The sequence below is a fragment of the Rattus norvegicus genome, chromosome 4 (assembly GCF_036323735.1).
Source record: "Rattus norvegicus strain BN/NHsdMcwi chromosome 4, GRCr8, whole genome shotgun sequence".
NCBI lineage: Eukaryota > Metazoa > Chordata > Mammalia > Rodentia > Muridae > Rattus > Rattus norvegicus.
In genome coordinates this window covers 133775135-133791066 of record NC_086022.1, presented here as the reverse complement: position 1 = coordinate 133791066, position 15932 = coordinate 133775135, and the positions used below count along the sequence as shown (strand labels likewise).

Sequence of the window (15932 nt, the reverse complement as noted above, 5' to 3'; positions counted from 1 at the left end):
TCCTTGCCTTGTTGGGTGGCTCAGACTTTTCGGCTCGATCTCTCATAGGAGCTGCGAGATGCCGAATGGAGCAATCTGGAAAGAGAGGGTATGGGCATGTGAGGCTCTTTGGCTATGGGAGTTGGAGGCTGGCCCTTTGCTCTGTTCCCACTTGGGGCGCTCTGTCATCCAAGAGGATGGGACATTAACTTTAGTCATTTCTAATATCACAGCTTCAGGATCATTCCGTTTACCAGAGCCTCCTAGGCAGACCTAGAATTGGAAACCTCTCTCTCCCCGGGTGTTCCCGAGAATGACTGACTGATGGTGCAGCCACAGAACGGGCGAGTTCGGGGGAAGGAATTAGATTCAGGCCCCTTCGTAATTTGACTTGTGGGTGGAGGAGGGAGAGGAAATAAGCCTTAAAGCCTCCCAAAATTGGCAGGCAGACTTCCGGAAGGAAGTTCCTCCAAGGAGGCTTGTCTTAGAATTAAGCAGAGAGTGAAATTCACATATAAGTGATGGGGCTGTCTGGCCGGGTGTCATGCTGGTACTGGGCTGGTGAGTTCTGTAGGTTTTGTTGTTGTTTTTTTCTTTCCTTCTTTCTTTTTTCCTAAAATAAGGAAGGTAAAATGTTGTGTAATGTGAACTCAGAGCCAAACATTCCAGGCCGAAAATCACTGACTTAAGTCAGATTTCCCCCCCCTCTTCCCAAATACATCATGGAATTCACAAAGAAGGCCGCTTCTAAATGTCGGATTGTGCAGGATTCTGCATGAGGACACTGATGCCCCTGAGGAGATCCTCTAGCTGTCTTTGGTGTGGCTGCTCACATCCTTGCTGTGGACTTTGGCCTTTAGCCTGCCGCACTGCAAGAGCTTTCTTGTTTATAGACAGCCATTTCCTCATGTGTATCTGGCGTGATTAATTAAGGAAGATTTTTTTAAACCCATATATTTCCTTAAAACACAGATGAGACGTCCACTTTTTTTTTTCCTTTCATAAATTGTAGTCGTAAACCGCCATAAGATGGCACTGTAACATAAATTATGGGAAGAGGTGAGGCTGGTGTAAGGACTGCGGGTGTGAACAGCGTGCACCCCAGCTTGGCAGGTGGGCACAGGACTTGTTCCCACAGAGGTCTCTGAACGAGGACACGTGTAGAGAACACACGGTGTTTGCAGTGAGCTTGAACTGGTAAGATACTAGCCAACATGGATGGCCCTTTTAGAATTTCAGAGAAAAGGAATTTGAGTATAAAAATAAAAGAAAAAGAGAAACCAGACCACAAGTGCCAAATTGGAAAGGGTCCCCTGCCCCCACCCTGTATTCTATCTGAGATATATAATAACCAAGGGCAGAGGGGAAGCTTGATCTGTTTCTCTGGTTCCCTGTCCTCCCTCATGTTCTGTGCATGTAGGACAGCGGTGGTAAATACTCTCGGAACCATCACCGGCCCCACAGCGCCTGGCTATGGAGGCTGAACATTGGCGCCAGCACGTTTGTCCCCTCGTTTGTCACAGCTATTGCCTTTCACAGATAGACATCGAAGAATAAAAGGTATTCTGGGATGTGAGGCACCAGGCATCTCCCCCAACCCTCCCTTCCTCTCGTATTCCGAGAAGGGTTGGGTCACAGCTGCCCCTGTCAGTGTGGTCCTGGGTTAGTGGCAATTCCTTGGAGATTAAAGAGGAAAGGGGAAGAAAAACCTAATCCCAGGCCCTTTGTCTGGGCTCCATAGCTTCAGATCCAGTTGAATACAGCAGCCTTGCCAACATGTTCTCTGGCTTTGTAGAAAAAGCTTTAAAAAAAAAAATCAGTTTCTTGGAGATCTTTGGCCATTGTGACAGAAAGTGAGTACTCTCGGGCTTGGCAGAGGCCCAGGTACAAGCTTTTCTCTGCTTAGCAAGCAGGTGTCCAGGCCCGCTCAATCCCCTATACTCAGAGGATTGAGGCAGGATGCCACCAGAACATCCACAAGTCAGTCATCCAAATGCTCTGCGCGCCACAAACACAGGACTGTGCTTGACGAGAGGCCTTTGAGAAGCCTGGCATTGTATGGTGACAGGGGGCTCTGGGTAGAATGATCTCCTGTCTACCAAAACAGAGGAGTACTAAGAATGGCAAATATTACTCAAAGAGAAATGGGTATCCAGACTCTGATGAGGTCGTTCAGCAGGTGAAACAAATTAATACACGAGCCTGACTACCTGAGTTTGAGCCCTAGAACCCTTTGTGGAGGGAGCCAGCATGACAAGAGGGTTTCTATGACCTCTGTGTGGCCACACATGCATACAATGTTACTGCAGTGACACACATACCAAAAACTAGCACACACTACTAGTAATAAGCTAATATATATGCATATATACACATGTGTGTATATGTATGCATGTATACATGTATGTATGTATGTATGTATGTATGCATGTTTTTTTCTTTTATTTTCTCTTTTTCGGAGCTGGGGACCGAACCCAGGGCCTTGCGCTTGCTAGGCAAGAACTCTACCACTGAGCTAAATCCCCAACCCCATGTATGCATATTTTTAAAGTTTGGGGTGTGGTATTCTAGGAAGCCACACGTGGTAGTCTGGTTCCAGGAGCCCACAGAACCTGACTTCTAACAGACACCAAAACTGGTGGATTCTCCCTGAGAGAGTGGAATGGCAGTTTTGGAGAGGACAGATACATCTAGCCGCATGCCCGTGTATATGAAAACCGGAAATGGCTGTTTTGATTGTAGGTGTAAATGGGAGGACAGTGCCAGAGTCCCAGGCACCCTCTAAGGTCATCCTGCACTGAAGACAGCTGTTTCTTAGCGTGTCTGGACCACTGTGGCAGGTCTGTATGGAGCTGGGGAACAGAAAAGACTTGTCTTAATAAACCCATGTCCTTGGCTTTCTGTAGGCAAAGATCTGCTGTGGGACCACACACACTTTCTTCCCTCAAATCCTCGCTTTTTAGAGGACGGGGAACTATCCTGATCATCTTCATAAATGGTACTTTAAAATTCTCCCCCTCTTCCCTAGTGGTAACGGCTTTTTTCTAAATGGAGATAATTATGTTTTAGCCTCTAAGCATGGGAAAGTTCATCTCTAAGGATCCCAATCTCTTACCTAAGCCCTGGCTGCCAGAGTTTAGGATTTCATAGCATTGGGGGTGGGGGGAATTTCTACCAAGTTTCCATGAGGCATATGCCATTTACATACCGTGTATGTAGTGGCAGCATTCCTTCTGTGGTGAAGTCTGTGAGCAGTCAGGTGACCTAGGGGCCATGCTCTCTAGAGAGAGAGAGTGCCACATCAACTCCAGTCTTGACAAGGTGGAGTTAATTTTTTTTTTATTATTTTTTTTTATTAACTTGAGTATTTCTTATATACATTTCAAGTGTTATTCCCTTTCCCGGTATCCGGGCAAACATCCCCCTCCCTCCCTCCCCTTCCTTATGGGTGTTCCCCTCCCAACCCTCCCCCCATTGCCACCCTCCCCCCACCAGTCTAGTTCACTGGGGGTTCAGTCTTAGCAGGACCCAGGGCTTCCCCTTCCACTGGTGCTCTTACTAGGATATTCATTGCTACCTATGAGGTCAGAGTCCAGGGTCAGTCCATGTATAGTCTTTAGGTAGTGGCTTAGTCCCTGGAAGCTCTGGTTGCTTGGCATTGTTGTACATATGGGGTCTCGAGCCCCTTCAAGCTCTTCCAGTTCTTTCTCTGAGTCCTTCAACGGGGGTCCTATTCTCAGTTCAGTGGTTTGCTGCTGGCATTCGCCTCTATATTTGCTGTATTCTGGCTGTGTCTCTCAGGAGCGATCTACATCGGCTCCTGTCGGTCTGCACTTCTTTGCTTCATCCATCTTGTCTAATTGGGTGGCTGTGTATGTATGGGCCACATGTGGGGCAGGCTCTGAATGGGTGTTCCTTCAGTCTCTGTTTTAATCTTTGCCTATCTCTTCCCTGCCAAGGATATTCTTGTTCCCCTTTTAAAGAAGGAGTGAAGCATTCACATTTTGATCATCCGTCTTGAGTTTCATTTGTTCTAGGCATCTAGGGTAATTCAAGCATTTGGGCTAATAGCCACTTATCAATGAGTGCATACCATGTATGTCTTTCTGTGATTGGGTTAGCTCACTCAGGATGATGTTTTCCAGTTCCAACCATTTGCCTACGAATTTCATAAAGTCGTTGTTTTTGATAGCTGAGTAATATTCCATTGTGTAGATGTACCACATTTTCTGTATCCATTCCTCTGTTGAAGGGCATCTGGGTTCTTTCCAGCTTCTGGCTATTATAAATAAGGCTGCAATGAACATAGTGGAGCACGTGTCTTTTTTATATGTTGGGGCATCTTTTGGGTATATGCCCAAGAGAGGTATAGCTGGATCCTCAGGCAGTTCAATGTCCAATTTTCTGAGGATCCTCCAGACTGATTTCCAGAATGGTTGTACCAGTTTGCAATCCCACCAACAATGGAGGAGTGTTCCTCTTTCTCCACATCCTCGCCAGCATCTGTTGTCCCCTGAGTTTTTGATCTTAGCCATTCTCACTGATGTGAGGTGAAATCTCAGGGTTGTTTTGATTTGCATTTCCCTTATGACTAAAGATGTTGAACATTTCTTTAGGTGTTTCTCAGCCATTTGGCATTCCTCAGCTGTGAATTCTTTGTTTAGCTCTGAACCCCATTTTTTAATAGGGTTATTTGTCTCCCTGTGATCTAACTTCTTGAGTTCTTTGTATATTTTGGATATAAGGCCTCTATCTGTTGTAGGATTGGTAAAGATCTTTTCCCAATCTGTTGGTTGCCGTTTTGTCCTAACCACAGTGTCCTTTTCCTTACAGAAGCTTTGCAGTTTTATGAGATCCCATTTGTCAATTCTTGATCTTAGAGCGTAAGCCATTGGTGTTTTGTTTAGGAAATTTTTTCCAGTGCCCATGTGTTCCAGATGCTTCCCTAGTTTTTCTTCTATTAGTTTGAGTGTGTCTGGTTTAATGTGGAGGTCCTTGATCCACTTGGACTTAAGCTTTGTACAGGGTGATAAGCATGGATCGATCTGCATTCTTCTACATGTTGACCTCCAGTTGAACCAGCACCATTTGCTGAAAATGCTATCTTTTTTCCATTTGATGGTTTTGGCTCCTTTGTCAAAAATCAAGTGACCATAGGTGTGTGGGTTCATTTCTGGGTCTTCAATTCTATTCCATTGGTCTATCTGTCTGTCTCTGTACCAATACCATGCAGTTTTTATCACTATTGCTCTGTAATACTGCTTGAGTTCAGGGATAGTGATTCCCCCTGAAGTCCTTTTATTGTTGAGGATAGCTTTAGCTATCCTGGGTTTTTTGTTATTCCAGATGAATTTGCAAATTGTTCTGTCTAACTCTTTGAAGAATTGGATTGGTATTTTCCCGAGTTAATTTTTAATAAAAAGACATTTGAGACTTGAGGGGATGGCTCAGAGAGTTAGGGTGCTTGCTACATAAGGATTGGGCTGTGAGTTCTAGTCCCCAGCACCCATGTAAAAAGGTAATCATAGCCACAGGTACCTATAACCCAAGCACTGTGTGGGATAAAGACAGGGGGAATGGCTGGGCTCAGGTTCAGGAAGGGACCCTGTCTCAAGGGAATAAGATGGAGGGTGTTCGAGAAAACCTAGCAGGTTTCTCTGGCCTTTGTACACGCATGAACGTGTGCACCTGCCCAGACGCATGCCCACTTGCACAATAATAATGGAACATTGTCCCCTGGATAGCCTGGGGGTTTCATAAGTATGAATTATGGAAGATGGATGTCTGTTTAAAGTGAACGTGCATGTTTACCTTTTAGAGAAAATCTGATGTAGATGCTATGCTCACAATCTATGGGTTATTCTCTTAAAAAAAAAAAAAGACTTTCCAAGATGTGTCTCTGAGACTGCCTATAACCACAGTCCCTTTCATGTCCACCGCCTTTTTTCACTAGTCACCTGAAACCTTATATGGCTTTAATATGCAGCTTATAAATAACACCCACATTCAAAACATCCACACACACTGCCTTAGACTCCTCACCAGCTGCCCATGCAGCTTTCCTCTTGTTTGTGAAACGTTCTGCCCCTTCCGTCCTTGCCCTGGTACTAGGGTCTAGTTTTCAGCTGTGCACTGGATGTGCTAAAGCCACCGCTTTCTTCCACCTTGGTTCCACACTGTTCACCATCCATAGGTAAATGGCTCTTTACCCATTGACAGTGTGGGACTCGGGATAAGTACATGGTTTCCTTGTCTTCACCCTGCTTTCGCCCATCTACCACATCTCCAGAGTTATGCCCAGTGAACCTTCGGACTCCTCTCTGGGTTCACTTTCAATCTGACCCACCGGAAACAGAGCCCCTAACTAACCAATCCTAATGGGGTCTTTCTTGCTCTTGAACTAATTGTTATCGTTCAACGTGTACCATCCCCGCATCCACACATGTCCACATCTCTGTGCTCTGGCCTCTTCCTTCATCACCATCACTCCATGGGCCACATTCCACTTTTCCTCCACTGGGTTCAGGCCTCGGCTTGCTTTTTCTTTACATCCCTCTCCTGTGGTGTCTCACAAATCTAAACAGCGTCTCCATCTACAAAGGTAACCATTTACACATGTCTCTTTTTCCTGGAGACAAGCCCTGAGATTCTGGTTGGATATTCCACAGGGTCCTAAGACTCAACCTCCCTGAATCAGAACCCAGGGCACCTCTGGTGGTGAAGTATCCCAAGTATTGGTGACCCAACACTTGACATCCTGCTGGCCTGAGAACATCAGTGGTTCTTCTTTCTCTGCCACCATTGCCTTCCTCCCGATATTACAGCATCCACACTCTCAGGACTTTATTGCTCTCGGGCTTCCCTCGCTCTCTCATGAATCCAATATGTCTGAAACCCAGTACTAGCCCAGCTGTTCACCTGTTGTTTGAATGGCTCCACGTTAGGGTCCAGGTTAAACTGATTCTTACTAAGCTCAGGAGGCTGTCCTTTACCCTCCTCCACTGTATATTCATGAGTTCATGGCCTAAAATGTATTTAAAGTGTGTGTGTGTGTGTGTGTGTGTGTGTGTGTGTGTGTGTGTGTGTGTACGTACATACACACATATGGAGATCAGGGATTGATATCAGAGGTCTTCTTCAATTACTCTCTAATTTTTCCTTTGTCCTCAATTATCACTGGATGTGGCGTTCAACAATGCCTGTGTGGAGGCCAAAATACAACTTTTAGCAGTTGGTTCTCTTCTTCAACCCTGACGAGGGAGGCAAGGTTTCTCTTATATCCATTGATGTACTGAGCATCCCAGCTTGCTGGCCCAGGGGCTTCTGGATGATTCCTTCCATCTTGCCGTCAGAGTGCTGGGATCACAGATGTGCACATCACATCACTCTCAGGTTGTCAGGATTGCGTGTCAGGCACCCGACAGACTGAGTGGCCCCCTAACTCCAAGCTTTTACTGAAGCTTCTCCACGTATTACTGCTGAAGCAAACTCTAAAAATCTCTGTGATTGCGTTACATAATAACTTGTGTTGCCCCTTGATGCTGGATTATGATGCACTCCAAGCCATGATCGCAGGAGACATTAGGAGTCAATTCTCACTGCCTAGCATGGTGGTGCACGATTTTAATCCCAGCACTCGGACGGAAGGCAGAGATAGGCAGATCTCAGTGAGTTTGAGGCCAGCCTAGCCGACAAAGAGAGTTCCAGGACAGCCAGCGCGACCCAGAGAACCCTTGTCTCAAATAAAAATAAAATAAATAAGTAAGTAAATAAATAAATTCAAACTTCCACTAATCGTGGCCATCGGCAGTATTGCAGTGTTTAATAGGGCCGTGACGACTTAGGAATTCTTTCAAAAGTTGGGCACATTACTGAATGAAATATAGTTTTACATCAAATAGATGGTTCATTGAGAAACCTCAGGGCAAGAGGAATTATTGTGTCTGTTGGAAAAAGATTTCTGGCTTTGGGTTTACACTTGGATTTGTAAGAAAAATGCTCCGAGCACATCACCAGGGATATGATTGTTGTCTTCCTTGACTGTTGTTAGAAATAACGATTCCATGTGTTTTGCCAGCACTCAGGAGCAAGAATTTCATCATTTATTTCATCTGTCTTTTCGTGTTACAATAGCAATAAAAATTCTTTCTTTCTCATGCTCACTGGAGACAGGTGGAGGCCCACGTACTCCCAGAACTCTGTACCTGGAGGTGGGAGATGACTCCACAGGCTGAGAAAGGATTTGGCAGAATTCACTCTAACTAGTTTTTTTTTCCATTTTTTTTTTAAATAGAAAAGAATGTGGGGCTGGAGAGATGGGCCAGTTGTGAATAACACTTGCTATACAATCAGAGGACTGAGTTCAGATTCCAGCACTCATACAAGCTGGTCTCATGCAAGCCTGCAGTTCCAGTGCTCAGAGAGTTGGAGGCAGGAGGATCACCAAGATTTGCCAGCCCTAGCCTAGTCAAAAAAGCATAAACTCTAGGTTTAGGGAGACACTTCACCTCCATACATGCACACAAATATGTATGCTTGCACATACATGTGCCCATACACTATATACCTATCACTCATGCACATGCACACACATATCACACACATGCACAATACATACACAACATATGTGACACACACGTACATGCCCCATATACCTATGTACCACACTGGACACCATACATATATAGCACACAAACCATAAACACAAACATCACACATACATATATATCACACATACACATTACAAATACCACATACCACACACACATACACACACACATACACACGAATATGATCCCTCCCTCCCTCCCAATCCTTTTCTAACCCAATGATGAAATTTTGAGGAGATAAATTAAATCTTTCCTTGTGCAGTTTGACTTGGATTCTAGCTTTTAAAACTCATTTTTCCCCCAAATAGGCAACTATATCTTAGCTTTCAAAGTTCAATTTCCAGCCTAAGTAACTGGAAATTCTCTTGCCTTTCAGAGACTGTTCAGCTCCTTGACGCACTGTTAATGCCCCCTTCAGCTAACTTAGCAGCTTCCAGCACAGCCGGTGGCATTGAGAAGGCAGATGACTGAGAACAGGTTGCACTTTTCATCAAACGTGGACACTGGCGTATGTGAAGACCTGCCTGTCTTGTACCTCTCAATTTTTAGTTCCACAGCCTCTCTTTGTGCTGAAGAGGCTATCTCTATTCAAGCTCAAAGTTGTATCCATGGATCTAGTGGATTAAGACCTGTAGCCGGACAGTGGTGGTACACACCTTCAATCTCAGAGGCAGGCAGATCTCTGTACGTTTGAGGCTAGCCTAGACTACAGAGCAGGTTCCAGGATAGCCAGAGTTACAGGGTTACAAAGAGAAACTGTCTCAAAGAAAATTAATAAAAGGAGAGAGATACAGATAGAGAAAGAGAGAGAGACAGAGACAGAGAGAGTGACAGAGAGAGAGAGAGAGAGAGAGAGAGAGAGAGAGAGAGAGAGAGAGAGAGCGCGCAACAACAAAAGTGTAAATACGTAGCTGGGACTCATATATGTGTTGTGTGTCATGTGTGGGGTAATGTACATATATGTGGGCATGTGCATCCACCTATGTTTGCACATGCGGAGGCCACCTTACTTTTGAGACAAGTTTTCTCATCGAACCTGGAACTCTCTGGTTGCTCATTGAGACCCCAGAATCCCCCTGTCCCTGCCTCCTACACTAAAATCACAGGTGCATGCTGCCACACCCAGCTTCTACATGGGCACTTTGTTAACTGAGCCAATACATCTAATACATCCCAATACATCTAATTTCCTACCTAAGGTCATGTCCCCCAAATTCAATAGTTGTAGCTGTATGGCTGGGGAAGAACCCTCTTGTCTCCCACACCCCAGTTTTGTATAGCTGGTCTATAGATTGTCTGTGAGGAGCAGTTCCCAAGGACCTACATGGAGTCAAGATTATCAAGATCTGGCACTTGAAGATTATTCTGTCTGGAAAACATTTGTAGGCTGAAGATGAATTGCCGTCAGAATCTCATCTCAGTCACCATAATTCTCTCTCCTTGCAGGACCACATTTTTCTTCCAGCGCTGCCAGGGTTGTTTGAATAGAGGCTGGTGATTGTGGGGCATACTGGACCGCCTGGATTTACACCGAAGTGCTTCTCTCAGTTTCCAGGTTGATTGATCCTCCCTGCGACACGCCACATCTGGTCGTGTCACTCCCGTTCTGTTTATGTAGCATGGCGTAGCGTTGAGCGGGGCTGGGCTTTGGCACTCTTGTCCTCTGAAGGGATCACAAGAGTCAAGCGTTACTCCTAAAGACTGCCAGCATGTTTTAAAATGTGTTCAGACTTACCTACAAGGAACAAAAGCATTTATTTAGAAGACACATCTTCTTGAAAAGTCTCATTCGACAAAGGGCAGAGCTTGGCGTCGCCACTGAACAAGTAGTGATTGAGGAGGCATTACTGTGGGCCAGGTACCGTGGTGGATACTGGGTTTTAGGGGTGAGTGGGAGGGAGAGAACCAGGGGTAAGCATGCTGTCCATCAGCGGGGACTGTGTGCCCACGGTGCCATCTGTATATCCAGTTCCCATCTCTCTCTTCAACCCAGAGCCAGCAGCTCCACCTCCCTATCCGTCTACCACTCAGGTGCCCACTAGACAGAGAAGGATAAAATGGGGCTTACTAAATGCTGCAGGAAGAGAGGATACAATAATGTTTGATGGTACTATGGAGATTCTGTTTATGCTGATGGGACAGGTCTAGAAATAGATGCTCACTATGGCCACATTGTAGACGTCCACACAGTGCCACTGACTTACGTACTTTATACTGTACATTTTATATAAGTTTTACCACAAGCTTTAAAAAACCACATGTCCAAAGTCCTTAATGTCCACCCCCATGAGGTGAACATTCTATTTATTCCATTTTCCGTTTTCGTGTGTGTGTGTGTGTGTGTGTGTGTGTGTGTGTGTGTGTGTGTGATGCGTGTTTTGGGCATGTATGTGAGTGTCTGTGCATGTGGAAGTTTGATGTTGGCAGCCATCCTTGGGTTTCTTAAACCCATAGCTGGCCATTATGATTAATTTTGCTTGCTAGTTTTTTCTGGGGACTCGGGGGTTCAAATTATCAGCAACTACCATGGCAAACCATCTTCCTATCCCAAAGACTCTTATCTTTTTTTAATATGAGGCAAGATTCTTCTTCATCAGCGAAGCCATTGAACCAAGCAGTACACAATGACTTCCCTGGTCTTTTGTCCCTATGTGCCAGATCAGATGTGCCCACCCAGACCTTACCCTCTAGCGAGTTCTTCTTTTTACTCTGACCCAAGACCTCACATTCAAGTTAATCAAGCCTTGCTTTGGCTTCTGGGTGACATGGTTTGTGATCCTGGCTATAGCACCTCTTGTTTCTGCATCTGTGAGAAAGCTACCAAACCTATACGGGCCTTAGTTTCCTCTTCTGCAAAGTGGGCACAATAAAGACTATGTGATTCCTTGTGGGGATTGAAGAGGACCCAAGGAAAGGTTCTACCAGTTGGAGCCATTGGACATCCCCAATGATTGGTGTGTGTAAGTGAGGAAGTTTCTCCATGTCAGTGACTCTCTCACATTTTAGGTCCTGTGCCGCAATGTTGTCCTTCTCATGTGTCCAGGCATGTGGTGAGTGGCTGACATATTCCAGTTAGAGTAAAGCATAGTATAATTCTAGGCATTGGAAATCAATTCTGGCTTGGATAAGTATCAAGGGGTTTTTTTTAGGTGTGAGCTAAGGGACATTTTGGTGAACTGAAGGAAAGGTTGGAATACAAGTGCTGAGCGGCAAGGTTAGGAAGGGCAACCTGCCTTGAGCACAGTGGTGGGCATACATCAACTGCAGAAACTGTCTATTCCTGTCACCCTGTCTTTCATACAGTCCCAGGGCAGCTTCTGACTAGCTTAGCATAACACACATGTAGCCCACACGCAGACGATTAGCATACCTCCGGAGCACATAGCCATTTCGGAAAGTATTGCACCAACAGGTTACTCCTGGGTGCCTTGGCCCATGGCTTGTCTTGCAGTGTTTACTAAGCACTTAACACGTGCCTTATGTTAGGCTCTTGGTGCGAAAGACCACTGTTTACAGCCAGGAGCTCACAGCCAAATGTGACCGAATCAGGTAGGTCCCTTTAATCTTGAATAAGATAAGATGAATCTTACCCATCTTATACACTTAAGATAAGTGTTCCATCCAAATGGCCCAGAGGGCAAGGGTGGCTTTTCAAAGGAAATACGAGCCACTGTTAGGAAGAAAGAGGCAGCAATATGTATTCTAAGCCCCTACTTATTAATCCTTCCTCCCAGGCTATGTTGTCCTCAGCTGTAAAATGGGTGTGATAGTAAAACATAGACCATGGGATTTGCTTGCAGATGAAACGAGTGCCTATCTATAAGGTTCAGAGAATATTCTAGAACATAGTCTCTGTTCTGCCCATGCTTGCTGTCCAGTGTTCCAACTTCCCAATCATCTTGTCCTGCTTATGTTCTGTTTTCTTAATGGAAACCCAACAATCAGTATGCTCTTGACCTAGCCACAACCCTGGAAGCAACCAACTTTTGTTCAGCAGGAGAAGACGGAAGCATTCACCTTTGCTTGTAATCATGGAGCAGAACCTTCTCAGGTAGGTTGGTTAGTCTTTTTGTCAACTTGACACAAGCTAGCTAGGGTCATCCGGGAAGAGGCAATCACCACTGAGACAATGCCTCCACCAGATTGGCCAGTAGGGATTTCCTTGATTAATGACTGGTATGGGAGGGCCCAGCCCACTATGGGTGATACCAACCCTATGCAGGCGGTCTTGGGTTATGTAAGAAAGCTGACTGAGAAACAAGCCAGGGAACAATGTTCCTCCATGGCCTCTGCTTCAGTTCCTGCCTCTGAGTTCCTGCCCTACCTCAATAATGGACGGTGATCTGGAGGTTTAAAACAAGTAAACTTTTTCCTCCCCAAGTTGTTTTTGATGAGAATATTTTATCACAGTAATAGAAAGCAAACTGGGTTATCAGGCTTCTTCTTGCACATGGGTCTGTGAAGTGAGTGGTTTAGTGGCAAGTTCATCTGGTGCTTCCGGCTAGGACCAGGCAGGTCCTTCTCTACAGAAGGTTCCAGGCCTGTGGCTTTGATCCAGCCCTATCCCCACACATACTCACCATACAAGACTGACTGCGAGTGATTGAAATGTAAGTGTCTGCTGGGCTGAGATGCTAAATTCAGGATAGGGAGCATATGGACGGCTCCATATTTGTTTCCTGCATATCTGATGTTAGCAGTTCGGAGCATCAGTGGGACGCTCCCCGGAGAATTTCAGTTCTGTAAATGAAACAATTATTTTGGCAGTTTGGGAGAGATATATTCATAACTTTCATGGTATTTAAAGGGGAAATGCACCTTCTCCGAGTCCCTGCTTCCCTTGCCAGACACAAAGAATGAAATAAGAGTGCTGAGGGAATAGACAGCATAAAACAGGAAAAAAAATGAGCGTCGACATGTTGTGCTGGAATTTCCAGGACAGACAGCAAGACAGGGTGTAATGAAGGTTCTTCACATCCGGGTGAAGAGGAGTTACAGAGAGCACCATGCTTGGGCAGTTTGCAGTTTGTTGATCCAGTCATCAGCAAAATAAGCAGCAACTTGGATAGCTTCCTGTCAATGGTGTCATGCAAAGGCACCAGTCTTGTTGAGACTGCGGAGCTAATTAGGGGTGTTTGGTTGCAAGTTCAGAAAGCAACCAACACCAAATCTGGGCAAAATAGAGAAGATTCTTATGGTGTAGTGCTGCCTCCTAGATCCAAAAATGATGGAAATCCATCCAAACTCCAACCTGGAAACTAAAAGCTGTACAGCCTGGCTGGAAGTACTTACCAGGAATGGATGAGCTTCCCCAGATCCTACAGGAAAAGTCCAGCATGGTGACATGCGCCCAGAATGCCAGTGCTGGGGAGGCAGACTTAGGCAGAGCCTTGGATTTTGTTGTCCAACCATTCCTAGCAGAATTGGTTCCAGTCAGGGAACTGATCTCAGAAGATGAGGTAGAGACTACCTGGGAAGACACCTGATGCTGACTTCTGGTCTCCTGTTGAGTTGGGCCCCTTCAAGTCCCCTGTATGACTTGTCTCAGGCACTTTCTCCATTCTGTCTTTGGCATTTTCTCATATCTCAGAGCAGAGGATGGTGAGCAACCACCCCTCACCCTGTGCCTGAGTTTGTAGCTCTCTTTACGTTTGTGTGGAGAGGGAGCTTTTCTGTTGAGCACCACTGCTAAGAGCTAGAAGGCGTGGACCTAGATACAGCCTTGTCACTCAGACTGGTCCCTTGGAACAGCAGCAGCAGGTCTAACCTGGAAGCTTATTTGACAAGTGACTCTCAGATTCACTGTCTGAGGAACCACATGTTCACGGGCTCCCCAGGTTAGACCGCCACAGCTTTCTTCTCTTGGGTCTGGCCTCAGGTACTTGTCAACTGTAGTTTCTCTCAGGCCTCCAAAGAAAGCAGCTGGGCAAGCCCGGACAAGTGCTGGTGGCACAGCCCCACTGGGTTCAGGCGAAAGCTGTAGAAGCAACATGGCTGCCTCTGTGCGGATGAGGTGGGCATGCGGGGTGTGTGTGTGTGTGTGTGTGTGTGTGTGTGTGTGTGTGTGTGACTGGAGCAGGTATCTAGAGTGCTTCCACAAGTCTTCGTGAGAGAAGCAGGGACTCTAAAGACATCACTAGAGGATGCTTGTTATGGTGTGATGGCTTTCCATCTGTGGGATGCTTCCTTGCCCTCACTGTGTTGTCTCCCTCCTTGGCCCATAGTAGGCCTACGGGAAGACTTTTTCTGATTTTCGCCTAGGTATCAGGGTTGGGAAGAGGAGTCCATGGATAAAGTGCTTGCTGTGCAAGTGTGAGGCCCTGAGTTCCATTCCTTCTGCCCGTATGAAAACAACCACAAGTGGCGGCCTGTGCTTGTAATCCCAGTGCTGGGGGCGTGGAGACAGGGACCTTAGCCAGCCAAGTTGTCAAGTTCACTGTGGTGGGACGCCCTCTCAAAAGAGAAGGTAGACCACATTCCTAAAGAGGAAAGACACCCAAGGTTAACGTCTGGCCACTATGTGCCTGCACATGTATACACAAACAACTACGCACACATGAATACACATGTGAGTACCCACTCACTCACACTCATATACAAGTCTAGAGAGTTCATGCCCCACAAACTGGCTGTAATGGATGAGCAAACCCTTCCAGGACAAGTAAGCCCACATGTGGGGATCACAGGAGGTCTGTAACAATACTGTGGAATCAGGACTGACTGGCAATGCCCTTAGACACAGACCCTGAGAGCTTGGACCTCTGGCCTGGGTTTTCCTAGATTGTTTTGAGTCCTGTGGGTCTAGAGACAAAAAGCATGTGCTTACTTCCTGCTTTAGGGATACCAAGAGCATGACACCTTGAACAGAAATGCAACTAAGTGAGAGCAAAGGTTTAGATTTCTCTGTGTAGCCATGGCTGTCCTGAAACTCACTCTGTAGATCAGGCTGGACTTGAACATAGAAGTTCATCTGTCTCTGTCCCTTCCTCTGCCTCTGCCCCATGCTCATGCCCCTGCCCCTGCCCCTGCCCCTGCATCCTGAGTGCTGGGATTAAAGGTGTGTGCCACCACCCCTTCTCAGGGCTTTGCCAGCTGCTTTCTTTGGTGGCCTGAGATAAACTACAGTTGACAAGCACCTGAGCCCAGACCCAAGAGAAGAAAGGCTGTGATGGTCTAACTTCCTCACTGTTTGCATCTCCACTTCACCTGCATGTAGCTTTAAATCACAGAGTACATAGGAATAGTTGTACACAGACACATCCAAATCCACACACACACAGGGACTGTAGTGTCACAATTTTCTGGTAAGGCTATAGGTAAAAAAAATTAGAGACCCCCTAGTTT

General features: G+C 46.0%; 2 protein-coding genes across 2 annotated transcripts in view; both read left to right on the top strand.

The window, feature by feature from the left end:
• The window catches only part of Foxp1 (forkhead box P1), a 691302-nt gene that overhangs the window by 17581 nt on the left and 657789 nt on the right, over positions 1–15932 (top strand). The window lies entirely within an intron of this gene.
• Positions 1–15932, top strand: part of Eif4e3 (eukaryotic translation initiation factor 4E family member 3) — a 148597-nt gene that overhangs the window by 67332 nt on the left and 65333 nt on the right. The window lies entirely within an intron of this gene.